We start from the raw sequence: 13,167 nt of genomic DNA, 5'->3' as shown, positions 1-13,167 counted from the left end.
CCATGTTTTTTGAAATTTGAAAAAAGAAGTTAGCCTCGTTTCTCATCATTTTGGACCATGGACTATAGCCCATATCGTACGGCATACTATAGCGAGCCGTTTTTCATCATTTTTGAGGATTTGAAAAAAATGACAAAATGACAAAAACGATGGGTTATAGCGCATGTTTTTTGAAATTTGAAAAAAGAAGTTAGCCTCGTTTCTCATCATTTTGGACCATGGACTATAGCCCATATTGTACGGCATACTATAGCGCGCCGTTTTTCATCATTTTTGAAGATTTGAAAAAATGACGAAATGACAAAAACGATGGGTTATAGCCCATGTTTTTTGAAATTTTGGAAAAAAAAGTTAGCCTCGTTTCTCATCATTTTGGACCATGGGCTATAGCCCATATCGTACGGCATACTATAGCGCGCCGTTTTTCATCATTTTTGAGGATTTGAAAAAAATTACGAAATGACAAAAACGATGGGTTATAGCCCATGTTTTTTGAAATTTTGAAAAAAAAAGTTAGCCTCGTTTCTCATCATTTTGGACCATGGGCTATAGCCCATATCGTACGGCATACTATAGCGCGCCGTTTTTCATCATTTTTGAGGAATTGAAAAAAATGACGAAATGACAAAAACGATGGGTTATAGCCCATGTTTTTTGAAATTTTGAAAAAAAAAGTTAGCCTCGTTTCTCATCATTTTGGACCATGGACTATAGCCCATATCGTACGGCATACTATAGCGCGCCGTTTTTCATCATTTTTGAGGATTTGAAAAAAATGACGAAATGACAAAAACGATGGGTTATAGCCCATGTTTTTTGAAATTAAAAAAAAAAAAGTTAGCCTCGTTTCTCATCATTTTGGACCATGGGCTATAGCCCATATCGTACGGCATACTATAGCGCGCCATTTTTCATCATTTTTGAGGATTTGAAAAAAATTACGAAATGACAAAAACGATGGGTTATAGCCCATGTTTTTTGAAATTTTGAAAAAAAAAGTTAGCCTCGTTTCTCATCATTTTGGACCATGGGCTATAGCCCATATCGTACGGCATACTATAGCGCGCCGTTTTTCATCATTTTTGAGGATTTGAAAAAAATGACGAAATGACAAAAACGATGGGTTATAGCCCATGTTTTTTGAAATTTGGAAAAAAAAAGTTAGCCTCGTTTCTCATCATTTTGGACCATGGGCTATAGCCCATATCGTACGGCATACTATAGCGCGCCATTTTTCATCATTTTTGAGGATTTGAAAAAAATTACGAAATGACAAAAACGATGGGTTATAGCCCATGTTTTTTGAAATTTTGAAAAAAAAAGTTAGCCTCGTTTCTCATCATTTTGGACCATGGGCTATAGCCCATATCGTACGGCATACTATAGCGCGCCGTTTTTCATCATTTTTGAGGATTTGAAAAAAATGACGAAATGACAAAAACGATGGGTTATAGCCCATGTTTTTTGAAATTTTGAAAAAAAAAAGTTAGCCTCGTTTCTCATCATTTTGGACCATGGGCTATAGCCCATATCGTACGGCATACTATAGCGCGCCGTTTTTCATCATTTTTGAGGATTTGAAAAAAATGACGAAATGACAAAAACGATGGGTTATAGCCCATGTTTTTTGAAATTTTGAAAAAAAAAGTTAGCCTCGTTTCTCATCATTTTGGACCATGGGCTATAGCCCATATCGTACGGCATACTATAGCGCGCCGTTTTTCATCATTTTTGAGGATTTGAAAAAAATGACGAAATGACAAAAACGATGGGTTATAGCCCATGTTTTTTGAAATTTTGAAAAAAAAAGTTAGCCTCGTTTCTCATCATTTTGGACCATGGGCTATAGCCCATATCGTACGGCATACTATAGCGCGCCATTTTTCATCATTTTTGAGGATTTGAAAAAAATGACGAAATGACAAAAACGATGGGTTATAGCCCATGTTTTTTGAAATTTTGAAAAAAAGAAGTTAGCCTCGTTTCTCATCATTTTGGACCATGGGCTATAGCCCATATCGTACGGCATACTATAGCGCGCCGTTTTTTCATCATTTTTGAGGATTTGAAAAAAATGACGAAATGACAAAAACGATGGGTTATAGCCCATGTTTTTTGAAATTTGAAAAAAGAAGTTAGCCTCGTTTCTCATCATTTTGGACCATGGGCTATAGCCCATATCGTACGGCATACTATAGCGCGCCGTTTTTCATCATTTTTGAGGATTTGAAAAAAATGACGAAATGACAAAAACGATGGGTTATAGCCCATGTTTTTTGAAATTTGAAAAAAGAAGATAGCCTCGTTTCTCATCATTTTGGACCATGGACTATAGCCCATATCGTACGGCATACTATAGCGAGCCGTTTTTCATCATTTTTGAGGATTTGAAAAAAATGACAAAATGACAAAAACGATGGGTTATAGCCCATGTTTTTTGAAATTTTGAAAAAAAAAGTTAGCCTCGTTTCTCATCATTTTGGACCATGGGCTATAGCCCATATCGTACGGCATACTATAGCGCGCCATTTTTCATCATTTTTGAGGATTTGAAAAAAATGACGAAATGACAAAAACGATGGGTTATAGCCCATGTTTTTTGAAATTTTGAAAAAAAGAAGTTAGCCTCGTTTCTCATCATTTTGGACCATGGGCTATAGCCCATATCGTACGGCATACTATAGCGCGCCGTTTTTCATCATTTTTGAGGATTTGAAAAAAATGACGAAATGACAAAAACGATGGGTTATAGCCCATGTTTTTTGAAATTTGAAAAAAGAAGATAGCCTCGTTTCTCATCATTTTGGACCATGGACTATAGCCCATATCGTACGGCATACTATAGCGAGCCGTTTTTCATCATTTTTGAGGATTTGAAAAAAATGACAAAATGACAAAAACGATGGGTTATAGCCCATGTTTTTTGAAATTTTGAAAAAAAAAGTTAGCCTCGTTTCTCATCATTTTGGACCATGGGCTATAGCCCATATCGTACGGCATACTATAGCGCGCCATTTTTCATCATTTTTGAGGATTTGAAAAAAATGACGAAATGACAAAAACGATGGGTTATAGCCCATGTTTTTTGAAATTTTGAAAAAAAAAGTTAGCCTCGTTTCTCATCATTTTGGACCATGGGCTATAGCCCATATCGTACGGCATACTATAGCGCGCCATTTTTCATCATTTTTGAGGATTTGAAAAAAATGACGAAATGACAAAAACGATGGGTTATAGCCCATGTTTTTTGAAATTTTGAAAAAAAAAGTTAGCCTCGTTTCTCATCATTTTGGACCATGGGCTATAGCCCATATCGTACGGCATACTATAGCGCGCCGTTTTTCATCATTTTTGAGGATTTGAAAAAAATGACGAAATGACAAAAACGATGGGTTATAGCCCATGTTTTTTGAAATTTTGAAAAAAAAAGTTAGCCTCGTTTCTCATCATTTTGGACCATGGGCTATAGCCCATATCGTACGGCATACTATAGCGCGCCATTTTTCATCATTTTTGAGGATTTGAAAAAAATGACGAAATGACAAAAACGATGGGTTATAGCCCATGTTTTTTGAAATTTTGAAAAAAAAAGTTAGCCTCGTTTCTCATCATTTTGGACCATGGGCTATAGCCCATATCGTACGGCATACTATAGCGCGCCGTTTTTCATCATTTTTGAGGATTTGAAAAAAATGACGAAATGACAAAAACGATGGGTTATAGCCCATGTTTTTTGAAATTTGAAAAAAGAAGTTAGCCTCGTTTCTCATCATTTTGGACCATGGACTATAGCCCATATCGTACGGCATACTATAGCGCGCCGTTTTTTCATCATTTTTGAGGATTTGAAAAAAATGACGAAATGACAAAAACGATGGGTTATAGCCCATGTTTTTTGAAATTTGAAAAAAGAAGTTAGCCTCGTTTCTCATCATTTTGGACCATGGGCTATAGCCCATATCGTACGGCATAATATAGCGCGCCGTTTTTCATCATTTTTGAGGATTTGAAAAAAATGACGAAATGACAAAAACGATGGGTTATAGCCCATGTTTTTTGAAATTTGAAAAAAGAAGATAGCCTCGTTTCTCATCATTTTGGACCATGGACTATAGCCCATATCGTACGGCATACTATAGCGAGCCGTTTTTCATCATTTTTGAGGATTTGAAAAAAATGACAAAATGACAAAAACGATGGGTTATAGCCCATGTTTTTTGAAATTTTGAAAAAAAAAGTTAGCCTCGTTTCTCATCATTTTGGACCATGGGCTATAGCCCATATCGTACAGCATACTATAGCGCGCCATTTTTCATCATTTTTGAGGATTTGAAAAAAATGACGAAATGACAAAAACGATGGGTTATAGCCCATGTTTTTTGAAATTTTGAAAAAAAAAGTTAGCCTCATTTCTCATCATTTTGGACCATGGGCTATAGCCCATATCGTACGGCATACTATAGCGCGCCATTTTTCATCATTTTTGAGGATTTGAAAAAAATGACGAAATGACAAAAACGATGGGTTATAGCCCATGTTTTTTGAAATTTTGAAAAAAAAAGTTAGCCTCGTTTCTCATCATTTTGGACCATGGGCTATAGCCCATATCGTACGGCATACTATAGCGCGCCGTTTTTCATCATTTTTGAGGATTTGAAAAAAATGACGAAATGACAAAAACGATGGGTTATAGCCCATGTTTTTTGAAATTTTGAAAAAAAAAGTTAGCCTCGTTTCTCATCATTTTGGACCATGGGCTATAGCCCATATCGTACGGCATACTATAGCGCGCCATTTTTCATCATTTTTGAGGATTTGAAAAAAATGACGAAATGACAAAAACGATGGGTTATAGCCCATGTTTTTTGAAATTTTGAAAAAAAAAGTTAGCCTCGTTTCTCATCATTTTGGACCATGGGCTATAGCCCATATCGTACGGCATACTATAGCGCGCCGTTTTTCATCATTTTTGAGGATTTGAAAAAAATGACGAAATGACAAAAACGATGGGTTATAGCCCATGTTTTTTGAAATTTGAAAAAATAAGTTAGCCTCGTTTCTCATCATTTTGGACCATGGACTATAGCCCATATCGTACGGCATACTATAGCGCGCCGTTTTTCATCATTTTTGAAGATTTAAAAAAAATGACGAAATGACAAAAACGATGGGTTATAGCCAATGTTTTTTAAAATTTTGAAAAAAAAAGTTAGCCTCGTTTCTCATCATTTTGGACCATGGGCTATAGCCCATATCGTACGGCATACTATAGCGCGCCGTTTTTCATCATTTTTGAGGATTTGAAAAAAATGACGAAATGACAAAAATGATGGGTTATAGCCCATGTTTTTTGAAATTTTGAAAAAAAAAGTTAGCCTCGTTTCTCATCATTTTGGACCATGGGCTATAGCCCATATCGTACGGCATACTATAGCGCGCCGTTTTTCATCATTTTTGAGGATTTGAAAAAAATGACGAAATGACAAAAACGATGGGTTATAGCCCATGTTTTTTGAAATTTTGAAAAAAAAAGTTAGCCTCGTTTCTCATCATTTTGGACCATGGGCTATAGCCCATATCGTACGGCATACTATAGCGCGCCATTTTTCATCATTTTTGAGGATTTGAAAAAAATGACGAAATGACAAAAACGATGGGTTATAGCCCATGTTTTTTGAAATTTTGAAAAAAAAAGTTAGCCTCGTTTCTCATCATTTTGGACCATGGGCTATAGCCCATATCGTACGGCATACTATAGCGCGCCATTTTTCATCATTTTTGAGGATTTGAAAAAAATGACGAAATGACAAAAACGATGGGTTATAGCCCATGTTTTTTGAAATTTTGAAAAAAAAAGTTAGCCTCGTTTCTCATCATTTTGGACCATGGGCTATAGCCCATATCGTACGGCATACTATAGCGCGCCGTTTTTCATCATTTTTGAGGATTTGAAAAAAATGACGAAATGACAAAAACGATGGGTTATAGCCCATGTTTTTTGAAATTTGAAAAAATAAGTTAGCCTCGTTTCTCATCATTTTGGACCATGGACTATAGCCCATATCGTACGGCATACTATAGCGCGCCATTTTTCATCATTTTTGAGGATTTGAAAAAAATGACGAAATGACAAAAACGATGGGTTATAGCCCATGTTTTTTGAAATTTTGAAAAAAAAAGTTAGCCTCGTTTCTCATCATTTTGGACCATGGGCTATAGCCCATATCGTACGGCATACTATAGCGCGCCATTTTTCATCATTTTTGAGGATTTGAAAAAAATGACGAAATGACAAAAACGATGGGTTATAGCCCATGTTTTTTGAAATTTTGAAAAAAAAAGTTAGCCTCGTTTCTCATCATTTTGGACCATGGGCTATAGCCCATATCGTACGGCATACTATAGCGCGCCGTTTTTCATCATTTTTGAGGATTTGAAAAAAATGACGAAATGACAAAAACGATGGGTTATAGCCCATGTTTTTTGAAATTTGAAAAAATAAGTTAGCCTCGTTTCTCATCATTTTGGACCATGGACTATAGCCCATATCGTACGGCATACTATAGCGCGCCATTTTTCATCATTTTTGAGGATTTGAAAAAAATGACGAAATGACAAAAACGATGGGTTATAGCCCATGTTTTTTGAAATTTTGAAAAAAAAAGTTAGCCTCGTTTCTCATCATTTTGGACCATGGGCTATAGCCCATATCGTACGGCATACTATAGCGCGCCGTTTTTCATCATTTTTGAGGATTTGAAAAAAATGACGAAATGACAAAAATGATGGGTTATAGCCCATGTTTTTTGAAATTTTGAAAAAAAAAGTTAGCCTCGTTTCTCATCATTTTGGACCATGGGCTATAGCCCATATCGTACGGCATACTATAGCGCGCCGTTTTTCATCATTTTTGAGGATTTGAAAAAAATGACGAAATGACAAAAACGATGGGTTATAGCCCATGTTTTTTGAAATTTTGAAAAAAAAAGTTAGCCTCGTTTCTCATCATTTTGGACCATGGGCTATAGCCCATATCGTACGGCATACTATAGCGCGCCATTTTTCATCATTTTTGAGGATTTGAAAAAAATGACGAAATGACAAAAACGATGGGTTATAGCCCATGTTTTTTGAAATTTTGAAAAAAAAAGTTAGCCTCGTTTCTCATCATTTTGGACCATGGGCTATAGCCCATATCGTACGGCATACTATAGCGCGCCATTTTTCATCATTTTTGAGGATTTGAAAAAAATGACGAAATGACAAAAACGATGGGTTATAGCCCATGTTTTTTGAAATTTTGAAAAAAGAAGTTAGCCTCGTTTCTCATCATTTTGGACCATCGGCTATAGCCCATATCGTACGGCATACTATAGCGCGCCGTTTTTCATCATTTTTGAGGATTTGAAAAAAATGACGAAATGACAAAAACGATGGGTTATAGCCCATGTTTTTTGAAATTTGAAAAAAGAAGTTAGCCTCGTTTCTCATCATTTTGGACCATGGGCTATACCCCATATCGTACGGCATACTATAGCGCGCCGTTTTTCATCATTTTTGAGGATTTGAAAAAATGACGAAATGACAAAAACGATGGGTTATAGCCCATGTTTTTTGAAATTTTGAAAAAAAAAGTTAGCCTCGTTTCTCATCATTTTGGACCATGGGCTATAGCCCATATCGTACGGCATACTATAGCGCGCCGTTTTTCATCATTTTTGAGGATTTGAAAAAAATGACGAAATGACAAAAACGATGGGTTATAGCCCATGTTTTTTGAAATTTTGAAAAAAAAAGTTAGCCTCGTTTCTCATCATTTTGGACCATGGGCTATAGCCCATATCGTACGGCATACTATAGCGCCGTTTTTCATCATTTTTGAGGATTTGAAAAAAATGACAAAATGACAAAAACGATGGGTTATAGCCCATGTTTTTTGAAATGTTGAAAAAAAAAGTTAGCCTCGTTTCTCATCATTTTAGACCATGGGCTATAGCCAATATCGTACGGCATACTATAGCGCGCCGTTTTTCATCATTTTTGAGGATTTGAAAAAATGACGAAATGACAAAAACGATGGGTTATAGCCCATGTTTTTTGAAATTTTGAAAAAAAAAGTTAGCCTCGTTTCTCATCATTTTGGACCATGGGCTATAGCCCATATCGTACGGCATACTATAGCGCGCCGTTTTTCATCATTTTTGAGGATTTGAAAAAAATGACGAAATGACAAAAACGATGGGTTATAGCCCATGTTTTTTGAAATTTTGAAAAAAAAAGTTAGCCTCGTTTCTCATCATTTTGGACCATGGGCTATAGCCCATATCGTACGGCATACTATAGCGCCGTTTTTCATCATTTTTGAGGATTTGAAAAAAATGACAAAATGACAAAAACGATGGGTTATAGCCCATGTTTTTTGAAATGTTGAAAAAAAAAGTTAGCCTCGTTTCTCATCATTTTAGACCATGGGCTATAGCCAATATCGTACGGCATACTATAGCGCGCCGTTTTTCATCATTTTTGAGGATTTGAAAAAAATGACGAAATGACAAAAACGATGGGTTATAGCCCATGTTTTTTGAAATTTGAAAAAATAAGTTAGCCTCGTTTCTCATCATTTTGGACCATGGACTATAGCCCATATCGTACGGCATACTATAGCGAGCCGTTTTTCATCATTTTTGAGGATTTGAAAAAAATGACAAAATGACAAAAACGATGGGTTATAGCCCATGTTTTTTGAAATTTTGAAAAAAAAAGTTAGCCTCGTTTCTCATCATTTTGGACCATGGACTATAGCCCATATCGTACGGCATACTATAGCGAGCCGTTTTTCATCATTTTTGAGGATTTGAAAAAAATGACGAAATGACAAAAACGATGGGTTATAGCCCATGTTTTTTGAAATTTTGAAAAAAAAAGTTAGCCTCGTTTCTCATCATTTTGGACCATGGGCTATAGCCCATATCGTACGGAATACTATAGCGCGCCATTTTTCATCATTTTTGAGGATTTGAAAAAATGACGAAATTACAAAAACGATGGGTTATAGCCCATGTTTTTTGAAATTTTGAAAAAAAAAGTTAGCCTCGTTTCTCATCATTTTGGACCATGGGCTATAGCCCATATCGTACGGCATACTATAGCGCGCCATTTTTCATCATTTTTGAGGATTTGAAAAAAATGACGAAATGACAAAAACGATGGGTTATAGCCCATGTTTTTTGAAATTTTGAAAAAAAAAGTTAGCCTCGTTTCTCATCATTTTGGACCATGGGCTATAGCCCATATCGTACGGCATACTATAGCGCCGTTTTTCATCATTTTTGAGGATTTGAAAAAAATGACAAAATGACAAAAACGATGGGTTATAGCCCATGTTTTTTGAAATTTTGAAAAGAAAAGTTAGCCTCGTTTCTCATCATTTTGGACCATGGGCTATAGCCCATATCGTACGGCATACTATAGCACGCCGTTTTTCATCATTTTTGAGGATTTGAAAAAAATGACGAAATGACAAAAACGATGGGTTATAGCCCATGTTTTTTGAAATTTTGAAAAAAAAAAGTTAGCCTCGTTTCTCATCATTTTGGACCATGGGCTAATAGCCCATATCGTACGGCATACTATAGCGCGCCGTTTTTCATCATTTTTGAGGATTTGAAAAAAATGACGAAATGACAAAAACGATGGGTTATAGCCCATGTTTTTTGAAATTTGAAAAAAGAAGTTAGCCTCGTTTCTCATCATTTTGGACCATGGACTATAGCCCATATCGTACGGCATACTATAGCGAGCCGTTTTTCATCATTTTTGAGGATTTGAAAAGAATGACAAAATGACAAAAACGATGGGTTATAGCCCATGTTTTTTGAAATTTTGAAAAAAAAAGTTAGCCTCGTTTCTCATCATTTTGGACCATGGACTATAGCCCATATCGTACGGCATACTATAGCGAGCCGTTTTTCATCATTTTTGAGGATTTGAAAAAAATGACGACATGACAAAAACGATGGGTTATAGCCCATGTTTTTTGAAATTTTGAAAAAAAAAGTTAGCCTCGTTTCTCATCATTTTGGACCATGGGCTATAGCCCATATCGTACGGAATACTATAGCGCGCCATTTTTCATCATTTTTGAGGATTTGAAAAAATGACGAAATTACAAAAACGATGGGTTATAGCCCATGTTTTTTGAAATTTTGAAAAAAAAAGTTAGCCTCGTTTCTCATCATTTTGGACCATGGGCTATAGCCCATATCGTACGGCATACTATAGCGCGCCATTTTTCATCATTTTTGAGGATTTGAAAAAAATGACGAAATGACAAAAACGATGGGTTATAGCCCATGTTTTTTGAAATTTTGAAAAAAAAAGTTAGCCTCGTTTCTCATCATTTTGGACCATGGGCTATAGCCCATATCGTACGGCATACTATAGCGCCGTTTTTCATCATTTTTGAGGATTTGAAAAAAATGACAAAATGACAAAAACGATGGGTTATAGCCCATGTTTTTTGAAATTTTGAAAAAAAAAGTTAGCCTCGTTTCTCATCATTTTGGACCATGGGCTATAGCCCATATCGTACGGCATACTATAGCGCGCCGTTTTTCATCATTTTTGAGGATTTGAAAAAAATGACGAAATGACAAAAACGATGGGTTATAGCCCATGTTTTTTGAAATTTGAAAAAAGAAGTTAGCCTCGTTTCTCATCATTTTGGACCATGGACTATAGCCCATATCGTACGGCATACTATAGCGAGCCGTTTTTCATCATTTTTGAGGATTTGAAAAAAATGACGAAATGACAAAAACGATGGGTTATAGCCCATGTTTTTTGAAATTTTGGAAAAAAAAGTTAGCCTCGTTTCTCATCATTTTGGACCATGGACTATAGCCCATATCGTACGGCATACTATAGCGAGCCGTTTTTCATCATTTTTGAGGATTTGAAAAAAATGACGAAATGACAAAAACGATGGGTTATAGCCCATGTTTTTTGAAATTTGAAAAAATAAGTTAGCCTCGTTTCTCATCATTTTGGACCATGGGCTATAGCCCATATCGTACGGCATACTATAGCGCGCCATTTTTCATCATTTTTGAGGATTTGAAAAAAATGACGAAATGACAAAAACGATGGGTTATAGCCCATGTTTTTTGAAATTTTGAAAAAAAAAGTTAGCCTCGTTTCTCATCATTTTGGACCATGGGCTATAGCCCATATCGTACGGCATACTATAGCGCCGTTTTTCATCATTTTTGAGGATTTGAAAAAAATGACAAAATGACAAAAACGATGGGTTATAGCCCATGTTTTTTGAAATTTTGGAAAAAAAAGTTAGCCTCGTTTCTCATCATTTTGGACCATGGGCTATAGCCCATATCGTACGGCATACTATAGCGCGCCGTTTTTCATCATTTTTGAGGATTTGAAAAAAATGACGAAATGACAAAAACGATGGGTTATAGCCCATGTTTTTTGAAATTTTGAAAAAAAAAAGTTAGCCTCGTTTCTCATCATTTTGGACCATGGGCTAATAGCCCATATCGTACGGCATACTATAGCGCGCCATTTTTCATCATTTTTGAGGATTTGAAAAAAATGACGAAATGACAAAAACGATGGGTTATAGCCCATGTTTTTTGAAATTTTGAAAAAAAAAGTTAGCCTCGTTTCTCATCATTTTGGACCATGGGCTATAGCCCATATCGTACGGCATACTATAGCGCGGCGTTTTTCATCATTTTTGAGGATTTGAAAAAAATGACGAAATGACAAAAACGATGGGTTATAGCCCATGTTTTTTGAAATTTTGAAAAAAAAAGTTAGCCTCGTTTCTCATCATTTTGGACCATGGGCTATAGCCCATATCGTACGGCATACTATAGCGCGCCGTTTTTCATCATTTTTGAGGATTTGAAAAAAATGACGAAATGACAAAAACGATGGGTTATAGCCCATGTTTTTTGAAATTTTGAAAAAAAAAAGTTAGCCTCGTTTCTCATCATTTTGGACCATGGGCTATAGCCCATATCGTACGGCATACTATAGCGCGCCATTTTTCATCATTTTTGAGGATTTGAAAAAAATGACGAAATGACAAAAACGATGGGTTATAGCCCATGTTTTTTGAAATTTTGAAAAAAGAAGTTAGCCTCGTTTCTCATCATTTTGGACCATGGGCTATAGCCCATATCGTACGGCATACTATAGCGCGCCGTTTTTCATCATTTTTGATGATTTGAAAAAAATGACGAAATGACAAAAACGATGGGTTATAGCCCATGTTTTTTGAAATTTGAAAAAAGAAGTTAGCCTCGTTTCTCATCATTTTGGACCATGGGCTATAGCCCATATCGTACGGCATACTATAGCGCGCCGTTTTTCATCATTTTTGAGGATTTGAAAAAAATGACGAAATGACAAAAACGATGGGTTATAGCCCATGTTTTTTGAAATTTTGAAAAAAAAAGTTAGCCTCGTTTCTCATCATTTTGGACCATGGGCTATAGCCCATATCGTACGGCATACTATAGCGCGCCGTTTTTCATCATTTTTGAGGATTTGAAAAAAATGACGAAATGACAAAAACGATGGGTTATAGCCCATGTTTTTTGAAATTTGAAAAAAGAAGTTAGCCTCGTTTCTCATCATTTTGGACCATGGACTATAGCCCATATCGTACGGCATACTATAGCGAGCCGTTTTTCATCATTTTTGAGGATTTGAAAAAAACGACAAAATGACAAAAACGATGGGTTATAGCCCATGTTTTTTGAAATTTTGGAAAAAAAAGTTAGCCTCGTTTCTCATCATTTTGGACCATGGACTATAGCCCATATCGTACGGCATACTATAGCGAGCCGTTTTTCATCATTTTTGAGGATTTGAAAAAAATGACGAAATGACAAAAACGATGGGTTATAGCCCATGTTTTTTGAAATTTTGAAAAAAAAAGTTAGCCTCGTTTCTCATCATTTTGGACCATGGGCTATAGCCCATATCGTACGGCATACTATAGCGCGCCATTTTTCATCATTTTTGAGGATTTGAAAAAAATGACGAAATGACAAAAACGATGGGTTATAGCCCATGTTTTTTGAAATTTTGAAAAAAAAAGTTAGCCTCGTTTCTCATCATTTTGGACCATGGGCTATA

Source organism: Protomyctophum bolini, assembly GCF_963924005.1.
Source record: "Protomyctophum bolini genome assembly, chromosome: 15".
NCBI classification, from domain to species: Eukaryota; Metazoa; Chordata; class Actinopteri; order Myctophiformes; family Myctophidae; genus Protomyctophum; species Protomyctophum bolini.
This window is presented reverse-complemented; position numbering follows the sequence as displayed.